Source organism: Erinaceus europaeus, chromosome 8, assembly GCF_950295315.1.
Source record: "Erinaceus europaeus chromosome 8, mEriEur2.1, whole genome shotgun sequence".
In the NCBI taxonomy this organism is placed as follows: domain Eukaryota; kingdom Metazoa; phylum Chordata; class Mammalia; order Eulipotyphla; family Erinaceidae; genus Erinaceus; species Erinaceus europaeus.
This window is the reverse complement of record NC_080169.1, coordinates 96,193,244-96,210,198: the sequence shown is the minus strand read 5'-3', so window position 1 is coordinate 96,210,198 and position 16,955 is coordinate 96,193,244. Positions and strand designations below refer to the sequence as shown.

The following is a 16,955-nucleotide window of genomic DNA, read 5'->3' as shown; positions in this document are numbered from 1 at the left end:
CATAACTCATTCTTAACTTGGGCCCCGCGGCAAAGGAGTGGATCACTTTATTCCTGTCCCACATCTTGGAATCCGAATCTATGGCCAAAATTTGGCGTCGTGCGAAGATAATAGCAGTTTTGAAAGACCCAACACTGGCCGCCAGCTATAGACCAATTTCTCTCCTCTCCGTGTGTTACAAACTCCTTGAGAGGCTGCTTCTGTCACGTATTTCTCCTCTTACAGAGAAATTCCTATCACCCGCCCAGGCTAGTTTCCACCCAGGAAGATCTACCTGAGAACAAGACCTGGCCCTCTCAACTTACATTGAAAATGGATTCCAGAAGAATTTAAAGACGGGTGCTGTCTTTGTTGATCTCACAGCAGCCTATGACATGGTCTGGCACCATGGTCTCCTAGTCAAGATCTCAAGATGCCTGCCACCAGGGGTGGCCAACACTATATCGTTTCTTCTCCAAAACAGAAGATTCCGGGTGCATCTTGGTGACAAGTCTAGCAGATGGAGACTTGTCTCAAGTGGCCTCCCCCAGGGCTCTGTTCTGGCTCCTATGCTATTTAATATTTACATCAATGACCTTCCAGAAACTTCTTCAAGGAAGTTCATCTACGCCGATGACATCTGCTGTGCAACTCAGGCATCCAAGTTTGACATCCTCGAGGAAACACGAAAGACATGTCTCTGATATCTGATTACTGTAAAAAATGGCGACTAATCCCTAGCACTGCAAAAACGGTATCATCTGTTTTCCATCTACACCATGCCTTGGCCTTGCCTGAGCTTAATGTGCAGCTTGATGATACAAGAATCCAGCATGAAGCCCAGCCAGTCTATCTTGGCGTTACTCTCGATCGCACCCTGTCATTTCACGAACATCTCATAAAAACTGCAGCATAGGTGGGCATGAAGAATAACATCATTGCAAGACTGGCCAGCTCTTCATGGGGCGCGAGCGCTTCCACACTATGGTCATCATCTCTGGCATTATGCTATTCCACTGCAGAATACTGTGCCCCAGTATGGTTCCGTAGCCCCCATGTCCACTTGGTCGATTCCAAATTATATTCCTCTATGAGGATAATTTCTGGAATCATCTGTTCTACCTCAGTTCCATGGCTGCCAGTTCTTAGCAACATCGCCCCGCCAGATATTCGTGGGGGGGGGGCTGGAACCTGGATCTTTATACCAGTCCTTGCGCTTCACGCCACGTGCGTTTAGCCAGCTGCACTACCGCCCAACTCCCCTGATACTTCAATGTTTTATCCACCGCACCACCTGTATTTTCATTTGCTGTGTGCACATGCAGGTGAGCTCAGCATGGCGAATATAAATGTGACACCTGTTCTAGTGCAATGATTTCTCTGAATAATAGTAGTAAACAAATGATGCTACTTTGCATTTGTAACCTCTCTGATATATCTTTACAGGGACTTTTTTATTTGTTATTTGCAAATCATAGATTAAAAATATTGTTTCCTAGAGGTTAAGTACTTTTACCAAGACCTATAAAGAGCAACCATTTCTTTCAGTTTTTTTATCAGTGTTACCCACCACAGACCAGTTTCATTAATTTTAAATCCATTCTTTCTTTGCTTTTACAAACAAGAAAATCCACATGTATTATTTTTATTTATGCAAAGGATGCATATTATTTAATTTACTGTATAAATTCTGTATTATTCTACTGAAAGTACACTCTATAATTTACTCCACAGCAGTTTACAAATGTTTCTTACTTTTTTTTATAACTTCATAGACTACTATTTTACTTTCTTCTTCATGTAACTTGAAGCTGAAGGAGAGACCAAGACTCTTTTTTGTTATGACATGAAGACTATCTTTATTTTTTCCACCTAACATATTAGTTGGAAATCTAAGACCTAGACTTTTTTTTTCAAATCAAAGATTTCCACAGCTGCCACTGTTAATACAACATGATATCATCTTTATGCTAACCTTATTTGACCAAAAAAAACTACCAAAGTTCCTTGATTAACTAATATCTTACACTCCAGTTAAAATTTGTCTCATACCAACACTGGTGATAATTTATGTATAATCATAACATCCTATATATCATGACACTAGTATATCATGATGCAAATGAATAAGTTGGTCGTGTTTTCTTTTGATCAGTACACTAAGAACCAATTTGTGTTAATTCAAATATTAGATCAAAAGTTATTTCTTATGAACACAAGTCATAATTGCCATCTATCTTTTATATATATTTTTAATGCATAGTTAAAAATATCTAGTGTATATGTGTGTATTCCTGTGTGTGTGTAGACTTTCCATTTTCAATTATTTGCTTATATTTCCTAGTTAGCCATTAAAACTCATGTATTTAAGGAAAACTCATTTACGTATTTTTTGCCTCCAGGGTTATCTCTAGGACTCAATGTCTTCGCTACTGAATCCAATGTTCCTGGAGGTCATTTTCCCCTTTTGTTGCCCTTGTTGTTGCCCTAGTTGTTGTTGTTGGATAGAACAGAGAGAAATCAAAAGAAGAGGGTAAGAAAAATAAGGGAAGAGAAGCATATATACCTACAGATCTGCTTTACCACCTGTGAAACAACTCCTTGCCCCACCCCCAGGGGCTCCAGCCAGGATCCTTAAGACAGTCCCTGCACTTAACCTGCTGTGCTACTATCCAGCCCCACCCCGAAAACTTTTTTTTGAGATAATATGCAACAGCTATAAGCCAAAATGCTTGTAAAAAGTTAATTATGTTTTTCAGTTCCATATTTAGTCATTAGAGGGATATGAAAACTAGAATAAATAAAATTTTAAAAATAAAAAGACTTTTTATGTTGAAACGACAACTTGCCAACTACTGTCCATTCTTTTGATTTTTAGGGACATATGCTCATTCTTAGTGTGGACTGATATTCTTGTTTAGTCTAAACAGAGAGCCTCAACTTTGGTAAAAGAAAATTCTAATGTGTGTGTGTGTGTGTGTGTGTGTGTGTGTGTGTGTGTGTGTGTGAGAGAGAGAGAGAGAGAGAGAGATAGAGAGAGAGAGAGAGAGAGAAAGAAAGAGAGAGAGAGAGAGAGAGAAAGAAAGAGAGGTGAATATAAGCATCAAAACCTGAAAACTTTAAAATGTATGACTGGTTTTCCCAAAGGAAAGTTTTTGCTAGGTCTGAGATTATGTAAAAAGTTCAAAAGTTACATCAAAATCTTGAAAAGAAGAAAAAAAAAAGACGAAGACAAAGTAATATGTTGTACTAGGTACTAATGCCTAGTAACATGGGGTTCAAATCAAACAAACAGAAGTTTCCCAGTGGTTAGAACACTGTACTTGCAGCATACATAAAGACCCAAGTTCAATCCCCAACTTCACATATACCAAAATAATGCTCTGGTTCTTTCTTTCTCCCTGTCTCTCTCTCTCTCTCTGTCACTCTCTCTCTCTCTCTCTCTCTCACACACACACACACACACACACACACACATTCTATTCTTCAAATTAATTTATTAAAAATCAAATACAATATTTGTTTCTAAGAACCAAAAGTTTGATTCTAAGCAAATGATCAACTATTCAGTTAAAGGATTAGTCATATTTGGAAGCTACATTTGGTAAGAAACCAGGTAATCAGATTGGGAAACTGTATGGAAAGGCTAGATCATTCAAAGTTTTACTTGATCCAATGTCTTGTGTCGGGCCTTAAGCCAGCCTGCCCACCCGTGCTATGCTCCATCCTCCATTGCTGATACTATGGTCTATTTAAATAATCATTGTTTTGCCTGACAACCGCCCTGCCTGCAGGGTATTAATTAATCCCAGCGGTTAAAACCTTTGCAACAGTTGCTATGGAAGCTTTCTACCTTCCTGCAACTTTCTCCACCCCATTTCCTAGCTATTTCCTTTTCTGACTTGCCATTTCCAGTTCAAAATATATAAAAGCATTGTCTCTGATCAATAAAGACACATTGCGTTCCCACTCTGCCATGAGTTCCTGCTTTCTCTCCCCAGTTGCTGAGTAAGCAGGAGCCCAGGTTGTCTCCCGTTGAGTTCTCTCCAACCCAGAGAGCACGTGCCTGGGAAGAAACACCCTCACGCTAGCCTGGCAGTCTTGAATTCAACTATTTATAAAATCCAAAGTGCTAGGAAAATTGCATTTAGGGAAAGGTATTAATATATTATAGTTTACTAATCTGCAACTCACAATTGGGAAAACTTAAATTGATAGAGGAGATATTCTATGTCAACTCAGTTTGAGTTCTATTTTGTGTTTCCTCTTCTTGGTCTTAATTTCTCAATATCTGTACATGAGTGAGATCATCTCATATTCATCCTCTTTCTGGCTTATGTCACTTAACATGATTCCTTTTATCTCCACTGAAAATGAGGTGAAGAAGATTAATTCATCATTCTTAATAGCTAAGTAGTATTCCATTGTGTATATACACCACATCTTTCTTAACCACTTATCGTTTGTTGTACATCTATGTTCCTTTGGAGCAGGGAGATTTCAGGTCCTGTTGTATGAAGATAGAGGCAGACATAAGCAGGGGGTGAGAATTTTTTCAGAAATCTGAGAAATTTTACACTTGTACCAACAACTCAATTTACTGTAAACCATCAATCCCCCCAATAAAAATTGAAGTAATAAAGAAACAAACAAAATGATATGGAGTATTACTGCATTTTACTTGCAAAATGTCTAGTGTTCAAAATAAAAATGAAACTTTCAGAACTGTGAACTATAGCTTGCTTGGGAGAGTATTTGATTTATCCTGTGTGCAACTGAGTTTGGTTCCCCAGCTCCATGGAACCGTAAAAAGTTTCTGTGCTATCTTCTATTTACCTGTATTTCTTTTTCTCTGCCTTTGCCATTCTATATGAAAATGTCATTCTGAAAGAAGTAAAAACAATATAACTTAATTACTAAAAGAAAAGATAACTTTGGGCAATGGTGGGGGTGTGGTGTACTTATAGCTACCATGGGGAGATGTGAAATTGTACACCTGTGAGTTCAAAATTTCAAAAGGATTTGAACTTTTAATTTATTTTTTTCTAGAGCACTGCTGAACTCTGGCTTATGGTTATGCTAGGGATTGAACCTTGGGACTCCGGTGCCTCAGGCATGAAGGCACTTTCCATAACTCTTCTGCTATCTTCCTAGAACCAAAATATGTATTCTTCTGAAATAAATGTGTACCCTAGTTTTCTTTCAAATTGAATATATATACAAAACCTTTTACTTTCTGAATAAATTCTTACAGGGCAGTTTGTGGAAAATTACATAATCCTGACTAGGTGAATTATCTGAAATCAACTAACGCTTTTCAGTAAAAATTGCATTTATGGTGTATGTTGTTTTTCTGCTTGATTACACTAGTTTACTAAATCAAAGTGTTAATCAAACCAAAGCAGCAGTATATTCAATCTCAAATAATGTCCTTTTAATTTCTATTTCAATGATCAAAAATTATAAATTCAAATTTAAGGAACTTATTGCTACATTCCACTAATCAGGAGAAAAAAGTGTTAGCATCAAAGTAAAGTAGAATTGGGGACAAATAGTGACACACTTAGTTGTGCGTATATATTACCAAGCTGGAGGATCTAGGTTCAGTTCCAGTTCCCTGCCTGTAAGGTGGAAGCTTCGGGAGCCATGGAGCATTGCTGCAGATATCTCTCTCTCCTCTCTCCCTATATATTTTTCATCTGTCTCTATCAGACTCAAATTTTTAAAAGTTGAGTGCACACACTACCATGTACAGTGCCTTGGCTTTGAGCTCCCTCTTCCTCTCTACAAGATGAATGCTGCACATACAGTGAAGAAGATCTCTCTTTCTCTTCATTTGCCCCTACCTTCTCAATTTCTCTCTGCCATATATAATAGAAAACAAAGGTGAGGGGGGTAAGCAGCCACTGGGAGCAGTGGATTTGTAGTGCCAGTGATAACACTGGTGGTGCTAAAAAAAAATACATAAAAATAATATGTAAACATAAAAGAAATAAAAATAAAATAATGATAATGATAATACGTAAAATACATTAATAATAATAATAAAAGAATAAGAAAAAATGACAACATGGATTTTCAGGCTCATGAGGCAGGTACTGAGATCCAGCAATAAACCTGGTTGTGAAAAAAAATTATAATAATCACAATAAACTAAATGCTCTGTGTAGTGCATGTATTCTATATAAAGTGAATGTGGACAAATTATTGCTTGATTTTTGTTTAATTATTCAGCATTTATATGATCATGCATATTTATTATGCATTTAATATTCACAAGCTCTTTGGAATATAACTAAAATGGGACTACTATCTATAAAACAGAGACCCTTGAACTCTTTATCTGTAATATTCTAGCCTTTAGTTCCATGATTAGTTAACAATTTGTTTAGCTCTATATGTTAACTCTTTTTTCAGCCACCAGGTTCCAGATGCTACCGTGATGCCAACTGCACTTGCCTGGGCAGACAGCCCCACCAATATGTCCTGGAGCCCTGCTTCCCCAGAGCCCTGTTCCACTAGGGAAAGAGAGAGATAGGCTGGGAGTATGGATCGATCTGTCATTGCCCATGTTCAGCAGGGAAGCAGTTACAGAAGCCAGACCTTCCATCTTTTGCACCCCACAATGACCTTGGATCCATACTCCCCCAGAGGGTTAAAGAATAAGAAAGCTATCAGGGGAGGGGATGGGATATAGAGTTCTGGTGGTGGGAATTGTGTGGATTTGTACCCCTTATCCTTTGCTTTTTGTCAGTGTTTCCTTTTTATAAATAAAAATTAAAATAATAAAGTAAAATAAATAAAATAAAATTACATCTGAGTCTTTAAAACGTTTTACCCAAGATGTTATGAGATACATAAGAAAGAAACTAACATCCTTTGAAGTAAAATATCAATATGAAACCATTTTGAGAAGCAACTATTTTTTTATTGCTACCTTTCCATAGTATGCACTCATATAACTGTATACACAAAATGTAGAACACAGAATCAGTCCTCACCACTCTCAGCTTACCATGAACATAGATGGGATTCTCCAATTAAGTTATTGAGTGTTATTGGTGGTGGGGTGTGGTGATCTAATCTGAAACTTTGGAATTTCAAGCATGAAAGTTTTTTTTTTTTAATTTATTGGAAGTACAAATGGTTTACAGTTGACAGTAAAATGCAGTAGTTTGTGTAACATTTATCATGTTCTAAATAACAATCTAACCCCCTCCAGGTCCTCCTCTGCCATCATATTCCAGGACTTGAACGCTGCCCAGCACCTCAGTGTTTTACTTTGGTGCACCACCTCCAGTCCAACTTCTGCTTTGTATTTTCCCTTCTTCTTCTTTCTTTTTTTTTTTTTTTCCAACTTCTGTCTCTGAGTGGGATCACCCCATATTCACCTTTCTCTTTCTGGCTTATATAACTTAAGCTCCATCCAAGATGAGGTGAATTCGCCATTTTTAATAGCTCAGTAGTAGCCCGTTGTTTATATATCCCACAACTTACTCAGCCACTTACCTGTTGTTAGACACCAGGGTTGCTTCCAGGTTTTGGCTATTACAAATTGTATTGCTATGAATATAGGTGTACACAAATATTTTTGGATGAATATGCTTGGTTTTTTTGGGGATATATCCCCAGGAGAGGAATTGTAGGTTCATAGGTCAGTCCACTTGTAGCCTTCTGCGTTCTCCAGATTGCTTTCCAAAGCAAGGGGTTGGACCAGTTGACATTCCCACCAGCAGTGCAGGAGGGGTTCCTTTATCACAACAATCTTTCTGGCATTTATTGTTGCTACCCTTTCTGATGTATGATATTCTCCCAGGAATGCACTGGTATCTCATTATTGGCTTTATTTGCATTTTTCTATCAATAACCTGGAGCATTTTTCTTATGTTTGTTGGACTTTTGGATCTCATCTTTGGTGAATATTCATATCCTCTGCCCATTTTTGGATGGAGTCACATTGTTGTTGTTGTTGTTGCTGATTTTGATGAGTTCTTTATATATATTGTTTATTAGCCTATTGTCTGACGTTTTTTTTTTTTTGTATAACTACTATGCTGACTTCCCTGTTTCCACAATTTATGTTTTTAAGCTTTCTACATACATGATAAATAAAATTTCATTCAGATTTTTTTTCACAGAAAGTTCAAAACAGTTATCTTAGATATTCTCACTAGAGTAAATGCACATAAAAAATCATTGTGAAGACTAAGTTACCATAGTGGTTATTAGTGTGATTTAATATTATATGAAGAGGAGAAAATGCAGTTTTTAAAACTGAACTGTGGTTTGGTCCAGTAATTTCTTGTGTTCAAAGGGAATAAATAAAATTTTATGTACAAAAATAACACTGCTAACTACAGAATATATATATATGTATATATACATATGTATATGTGTGTGTATGTGTGTGTATTTAAAAGAGAACTGTCATTATATAAACTCATTTTCCCTAAAATTTAAATTCCAAGAAAAATGTTCTAATTATATTTGTTCTATTTATATATAAGATAGTGTTTACTACTAAATTAAGTAAACATGTATTACTAGATGTAAGGGAATATTATTCCTGTTTCTATGGAAGATAAAACTGAAGAGAGTGGTTACTAACGAAGATTTACACTTAATGATCAGAAAAATTCCAACATGGGAACCTATTTCTTTTTTAAAAAAAAATAATTATTTCTTTCTTATTGGGTAGAAACAAAGAGAAATTGAGAGGGGAGGGGACCATGGGCTTGAACCTGGATCCTTGTGTACTGTAATGTAAGCACTTAACCAGGTGTTCCAACTGTGTGAAGATCCAGGTTCAAGCCCCTGGTCCCCACCTGTAGGAGGAAAGCTTCAAGAGCTGAGAAGCAGGACTGCAGATGTCTCTGTCTCTTCTACTCTCAGATCCCCTCCCTTCTTGATTTTTCTCTGTCTCCATCCAATTATAAATAAATAAAGAAAATTAAAATAAAGAAATACATTCCCAAGTTAGAATTCTTTGACCATTAAGTGTAATGGGGGGGGGGGGGCATCTTCCTTTCTTTCTCTTTTTCTTTCTTTCTCCTTTATACCTTCCTCACTTTCTCTTTCCTTTCTTTCTCTTTTCTTTCCTTCTTTCTTTCTTTTTTTTTCCTCTCTTTCTTTCTTATTTCTCTCTTTCCTTCTTCCTTCCTTCCTTTCTGTCTCTTTCTTTCTCTCTCTCTCTTTCCCTTTTCTCTCTTTCCTTCTTTCTTCCTGCCTTTCTTTCTCCTTCCTCCCTTTTTTCTTTCTTCCTTTCTCCTCCCTCCCTTTCTTTCTTTCTCTTTCTTTCTTTCTCCTCCCCCCATTCCCCCCTTTCTTTTTCCTTCTTTCCTCTCTTCCTCCCTTACTATCTTTATTTCTCTTTCTTCTCTTTCTTTTGCCTCCATGGTTATTGCTTAGGCTTGGTACTGGCACTACAAATTCACCATTCCTGGTGGCCATTTTTTCCAGGTTTTATTTAATAGAACAGAGAGAAATTGAGAAGGATGGGTGAGAAAGAGAGGGAAAGAAAATGATAAACACCTGCAGACCTGCTTCACAGCTCGTGAAGCATCCCACCTGCAGGTAGGGAATTGTGCTTGAACCCAGATTCTTGAATGTGTCCTTGTGTTTAGTACTGTGTACATTTGATCAGGTGTGCCACCGTCTGGACCCCATGGGAACATATTTCAATTAAAAAATAAGAGAAAAACTTGGGAATATCTTATAATTCTAAAATATATTGTAGATAGATACTTCCTTTTAATGTTCAAATTGCTTTTAGTGCCTGGAATCTGCAGCAGGCTTTTTAAAAAAATTCTTATTCATAAAAAAGAAACACTGACAAATAACATAGGATAAGAGGAGTACAACTCCACAGAATTCTCACCACCAGAACTCCATATACCATTCCCTCCCCTGATAGCTTTCCTATTCTTTATCCCTCTAGGAGCATGGACCCAGGGTCATTATCGGGTACAGAGGTGGAAGGTCTGGCTTCTGTAATTCCTTCCCCGCTGAACATGGATGTTGACAGGTTGATCCATACTCCCAGCCTGCCTCTCTTTTTCCTAGTAGGGCAAGGCTCTGGGGAAGTGGGTCTCCAGGACACACTGGTGGGGTCATCTGCTTAGAGAAGTTTAGTTGGCATCATGGTAGCATCTGAAACCTGATGGCTGAAAAAAAGTTACCATATAAAGCCAAACAAATTGTTAACTGATCATGAACCGAAATGCTGAAATATTGCAAATGAAGATTTAGGGGTCTCTTTTTTAAAACTAGGATGCCTATTTTAGTTATATTCCAAAGGGCCCATGAGTATACTAGTTTTTTTTTTTTTCCTGAGCCTGACACCTGGTATGCAGTATGCTTTTAAAAATGTTGATATGTTTCTGGGGTATATTTTACTTATATAAAATAAATGATGACACTGTGTAGCCTCAAATAGAAACAAAGTCCAGGAAGATTCAGGCTGCTCTTTATTTTCCTTTTTTTAAAAATCTTCACTAGTGATTTAATAATTTTTTTTTTTAATTTTTTATTTAAGAAAGGATTAGTGAACAAAAGCATAAGGTAGGAGGGGTACAACTCCACACAATTCCCAACACCCAATCCCCATAACCCACCCCCTCCCCTGATAGCTTTCCCATTCTCTATCCCTCTGGGAGCATGGACTCAGGGTCGTTGAGGGATGCAGAAGGTAGAAGGTCTGGCTTCTGTAATTGCTTCCCCGCTGAACATGGGCGTTGACTGGTCGGTCCATACCCCCAGTCTGCCTCTCTCTTTCCCTAGTAGGGTGTGACTCTGGGGAAGCTGAGCTCCAGGACACATTGGTGGGGTCTTCAATCCAGGGAAGCCTAGCCAGCATCCTGGTGGCATCTGGAACCTGGTGATTGAAAAGAGAGTTAACATATGAAGCCAAACAATTTGTTGAGCAATCATGGATCCCAAGCTTGGAATAGTGGAGAGGAAGTGTTAGGGAGGTACTCACTGCAAACTCTAGTGTAGTCCTGCTTTCAGGTATATATTTTGCAGTAGTTTATGGATACGTGTGCACATAAGCTCTCTCTCACAGAAACTGGTGTATATATAGGTTATGGGACTTTGTTGGAAAGTGAACTACCTGAGATGAAATTAGAGTGTACTATTAAAGGAAAGGTCTCACCCGAGTAATGAAGCTGAAGGGTTGTCATTCCACACGTGAAGTCTCTGGATACATTCTGGGGTGAAGCATGTTGAGGTAGCAATCGTTGCTTTGGTTGGTTTGTGATCGGCAGATGCAATGTTGTTTGGTTTGGATTGGGAGATGCATACGGGAAAGTGGGCCCTATCCAAGGGTTCCAGGACTGGGGGAAGTAGGGGCTCTATAGTGAAGATGTGAGGTTCCTGCTGTCTTAGGGTTCAAAAAGACAATCGATAGTTAATATTATCATCACATTATTTGTTAATTGGGTTAACTTTGAAAAGTCCCTTTGTTATGGTTTCCTGGACAGTACCCAGTATCTTGTATATAGCTGTGCTATTGGAAGCTTCTAATCTACTTGGTCTAGGCTTTTGAGAGAGTCCGCATATCAAATACATAGCCTATATATTAAAAAGATTCAGTTTGTCTTTTGAGAAACTTTGAGACATACAATTGATTTCCCCCTCTCATATTAATTAACTACTGATTTATATGTCTACATTTTGCTAGGAGTGTACATAAACACCATTCCCACCACCAAAGGACTGTGACCCATCCCTCCCGCCCACTTCCACCCCCCACTGGCCCAGGAAGCTACATGCCTACCCCTCACCACTGGGTTTTTACTTTGGTGCCCTACTTACAATTTGATCAGGTCCTGCTTTTAGTTTCCCTTTCAGATCTTCTTAGTCAGCTTCTGTTGATGAGTGGGATCATCCCATACTCATCTTTATCTTTCTGACTTAATTCACTTAACATAATTCCTTCTAGCTCTGTCCAAGATGGGTCAGAGAAGGTGGGTTCATTGTTCTTGATAGCTGCATAGTATTCCATTGTGTATATATACCACAGCTTTCTCAGCCACTCATCTGTTGTTGGGCACCTGGGTTGCTTCCAGGTTTTAGCTATTATGAATTGTGCTGCTATGAACATAGGAGTACACACCTCTTTTTGGTTGGGTGTTATGGAGTCCTTGGGGTATAACCCCAGGAGAGGAATTATTGGGTCATATGGAAGGTCCATGTCTAGCCTTCTGAGAGTTTTCCAGACTGCTCTCCACAGAGGCTGTACCAATTTACATTCCCACCAGCAATGTAAAAGGGTTCCTCTGTCCCCACATCCTCTCCAGCATTTGTTGCTGCTGTCCTTTTTGATGTATGCCATTCTTACAGGAGTGAGGTGGTATCTTAGTGTTGTCTTGATTTGCATTTCTCTGATAATCAGTGACCTAGAGCAGTTTTTCATATGTTTGTTAGCCTTTTGGATCTCCTCTGTGGTGAATGTTTTGTTCATTTCCTCTGCCCATTTTTGGATGGGGTCATTTGCTTTTTTGCAGCTAAGTTTGCTGAGCTCTTTATATATTTTGGTGATTAGTTTCTTGTCTGATGTCTGGCATGTGAAGATCTTCTCCCATTCTGTGAGGGGTCTCTCTGTTTGTTTAATAGTTTCTTTGGATGTGCAGAAGCTTTTCAATTTGATGTAGTCCCATTGGTTTGTTTCTGCTTTGGTCTTCCTTGCAATTGGGTTTGATTCATCAAAGATGTCCTTGAGGTGTATGTGGGAAAGTGTTTTACCAATGTTTCCTCTAAGTATTTGATTGTTTCTGGTCTGACATCTAGGTCTTTGATCCATTTGGAGTTGATTTTTGTTTCTGGTGAGATAAAGTGGTTCAATTTCATTCTTCTGCATGTTTCAACCCAGTTTTCCCAGCACCATTTATTGAAGAGAGCCTCCTTTTTCCATTTAATCCTTTGGGCCCCCTTATCAAAGATTAGATGCCCATAGGTGTTGGGATTTACTTCTGGGCTTTCAATTCTGTTCCACTGGTCTGTATGCCTATTTTTGTTCCAGTACCATGCTGTTTTGATGATGATGGCTTTATAATATAGTTTAAGGTCTGGGAGTGTGATGCCTCCATTTCTGTTTCTTTTCCTTAAGATGGTTTTGGCAATTCTAGGTGTTTTCAGGTTCCAGATAAATGATTGTAGCGTTTGTTCTATTCTCTTAAAGAAGCCTGGTGGAACTTTGATGGGTATTGCATTAAATTTGTATATGGCTCTGGGGAGAATATTCATTTTGATGATATTTATTCTTCCAATCCATGAGCATGGGATATCTTTCCATTTCTTGGTATCAGTTTCTATCTCCTTGAGTAGCGACTCATAGTTTTCAGTATACAAGTCTTTCACTTCTTTGGTCAACTTTATTCCTAGGTATTTGATTGATTTTGCTGAAACAGTAAATGGGAGTGATTTCTGGATGTCTTCTTCTTCAGATTTAGTGTTTGCATAAAGAAATGCCACTGATTTTTGTACATTGATTTTGTAGCCTGATACCTTGCTATATTGCCTAACAACTTCCAGTAATTTTCTACTGGATTCTTTAGGTCTTTCTATGTATACTATCATATCATCTGCAAATAGTGAGAGCTTGACTTCTTCCCTTCCAATCTGTATCCCTTTGATTTCTTTCTCTTGCCTGATTGCTATGGCAAGAACTTCCAATACTATGTTGAAGAGTAACGGTGACAGTGGACAGCCCTGTCTAGTCCCCAATCTGAGGGGGAATGCTTTCAGCTTCTCTCCATTGAGCATGATGTTGGCTGTAGGTTTGCTATATATAGACTCCACTATCTTGAGGAATTTCCCATCTATTCCCATTTTCTGTAGAGTTTTGAGCATGAATGGGTGTTGGATTTTGTCAAAGGCTTTCTCTGCATCTATTGAGATAATCATGTGGTTTTTGGCTTTGCTTTTATTGATGTGATGAATGACATTGATTGATTTACGGATGTTGAACCAGCCTTGCATTCCTGGGATGAATCCCACTTGGTCATGATGAACAATCTTTTTGATGTGTTGCTGTATCCGGTTGGCCAAGATCTTGTTTAATATTTTGGCATCTATGTTCATCAGAGATATTGGTCTGTAGTTTTCCTTTTTTGTTCTGTCCCTATCAGCTTTTGGTATCAGGGTGATGTTGGCTTCATAAAAGGTGGAAGGGAGTATTCCTGTTTCTTCAATCTTATGGAATAGCTTAAGAAGTATGGGTATTAACTGTTTCCTGAAAGTTTTGTAGAATTCATTTGTGAAGCCATCTGGTCCAGGACTTTTGTTGTTGGGAGATTTAATAATTTTTATAAGGTCATAAGATTATAGGGGTATAGCTTCATACTATACCCACCTACAAACATAGTTTCTCTTTCCCCACCCCACTGATAACTCTCTTAGTTTTCACAAAATGACAGTTTAACTACTTATTTTTCCCATAATTCATGTATTTCAATTTATCATATTACACATGTGAGAAAGCCATATTATAGTTGTCTTTCAGAGAAATGCAGGTCCTTTGATAACAGATATAAACCAACTGGTAATAAGAGACCTTAAGTAATAAGAGACTGTAAGTTTTTTTAAGACTTGTTTTTACTTGATTTTACTTGTTTCTCCTGCCCCCATATGTACTTAATTCAAAGCCAAGGGTAGCACCATTTTATGCAAAAGACTTTATGTCTGCAGGTGAACACTGAGGCAAAAAAGCTAGTTGAGCATCAAGATGGAGAGATGGAGTATGCATTGCTTCTTGGCCAACAGAGGCCATTTTAGTTGAATATCTCCTGGGCTACAGGGAGTTTCAGCAGTGCCTCTGAGAAGGTAAGGAGATCAAGAAATTGATGCTGATGTAACAGTGATAGGTTCTGGTCCAAGAGAATATGTTGCTATTGTTAAAGTCCAGTTACTCTTTAAGACATTCTGCTATGAGTAAATGGAACACTTGGTAGGACAAGCTTGAATGTTGGTCATTCAAGGTTTTGTCAAATAACACACCATTTGACCCATGGGGAAAAAATGCATCCAGGGCATTGGAAATGTCTGAAGTTCACTTGAATTTAGAGAAAATGATGGAGAAGAGTTCTGGAGTGAAAGCTTTAACAGGTGTGATAGCTATTGAGTTTCCTGGCCATACTGGTGGAATTGAATTTGATATCATATTCAAATACCAAATTCCATCAATTTTGTAGATGGAGACATCTACAAAATTTTCAATGCTTCCTTCTGAAACAGATTTAAATTTAATTTGAAAATCAAAGTACTGATGGTACTATGAAATCAGATGATAAAATTGATGGATGTTTCTATTGAATTTACTTCTGGCGGTAAATCTGAAGTTATAACTTATGATGTAATCTTTGCTTGCACTGGCCAATGACCATTTGCTCTGAATTTGGAACTTGGAATTGAACTAGATCTTGGGATTGAAGTGAACTGTATACTTGAGGTAGAATTCCAGTCAGTAGAAGATACCAAACTAAAATTCCAAATATTTACACCATAGTTGATGTTATTGGGCCAATGCCAATTCACAAAGCAGAGGATGAAGGCATTATCTATGTCATTGAATGAATGGATGGTGGTGCTGTGCATATCAACTATAATTGTGTCCCATCAGTGATTTACACACATGCTGAAGTTGCTTGGGTTGGCAGTTGAAAGGAGGGTATTGTGTGTAAATTTGGGAAATTTCCATTTGTTGCTTATAGCAGAGCTAAGATAAATGCTGACCCAGATGGTATGGTGAATACTCTTGAGTATTAATCAATAGATAGAGCATTGAGAGCACATATCTTAGGGTCAGATGCTGGTGAAATGGTAAATGAAACTGCTCTTGCATTGGAATGTGGAACATCCTGTGAAGATAGAGCAAGAGTCTGCCATGCACATCCAGATGGATCAGAAGATTTTAGAGAAGCAAACCTGGCTGCATCATTTGACAGGCCAATCAACTTTTAAATTAGAAGACTTATTTTTTCCTGTAATTTTCTGTTAGCTTTTATAAGAGTTCCTAGCCGACTGAATCCACATGGATCCCAGTCACTTTCAAAGCCAGCAACAAGCAGACATCAGGCTCAACCTGACACTGTTGATTGGCTACGGAAGAAGGGCAAACGCTAGAAGAAGAAGAGGTGACATTTCTGAAAAGGAAAATGTTCACAGTTCCAAGAATTTCTAGGACTGAATTAGGAAATTCTTAGAAGATAGTTAATACATTTGGACAGACTAGAATTATAGCTATATATTTTAAATAAATTTTAATATTTGTCTCAGTGCATTAATGTTGCTTGCAAATATATAGCATCCTAGAAATTTTTCAGCAAACCATCTTCTCATGCTGTTTATGAAAGACTCAACTTCTCTGAATTTATGTTAAGTAGCTCTTTACTATACCAGGTCTTTGTGCCTGCCTCAATGTCAAATCCACTACTCCCGATGGAAATTTTCTCCTTTTTTTTAATTGGATAAGACAGAGAAAAATTGAGAGTGGAGGGGGACATAGAGAGGGAGAAAGACACCTGAAGACTTGCTTCACTGCTTGCAATGCATCCTCCCTGCAGGTGGGGAGCCAGGGGCTTGAGTCTGGATTCTTACATGGGTCCTTATGCTTAGTACTATGTGCCCTTAACCAGGTGCACCACTACCTGGTCCTGAAACAAAGTAGTCAATAGAGTAAGACTCAGATATGTATAAACTGAACTGATGAAAATAAAATGATGATTTCATTTCTTACAGTTTAGAAATATAGTGTATTTAGATTTTTAAGGTTTCTGCAGTCTGAATTATAATAGCTATCCAAGGGCCAGGTGGTGCACCTGGTTAAATGCATACATTACAGTGAAAACAGATCTAGGTTCAAGCCCTGTTCCCCACCTGCAGAGGGAATGCTTCACAAGTAGTGAAGCATGACTGCAGGTGTCTCTCTGACTGTCTCCCTCTCTCTCCTCTCTTTATTTCTCTCTGTATTTATTCAT

The 16,955-nt window shown here is 38.1% G+C and overlaps 1 pseudogene; it reads left to right on the top strand.

Moving 5' to 3' along the window:
* Window positions 1-15,274: 15,274 nt before the first annotated feature.
* Window positions 15,275-15,939, top strand: LOC103121290 (dihydrolipoyl dehydrogenase, mitochondrial-like; annotated as a pseudogene).
* The last annotated feature ends 1,016 nt before the right edge of the window (window positions 15,940-16,955 follow it).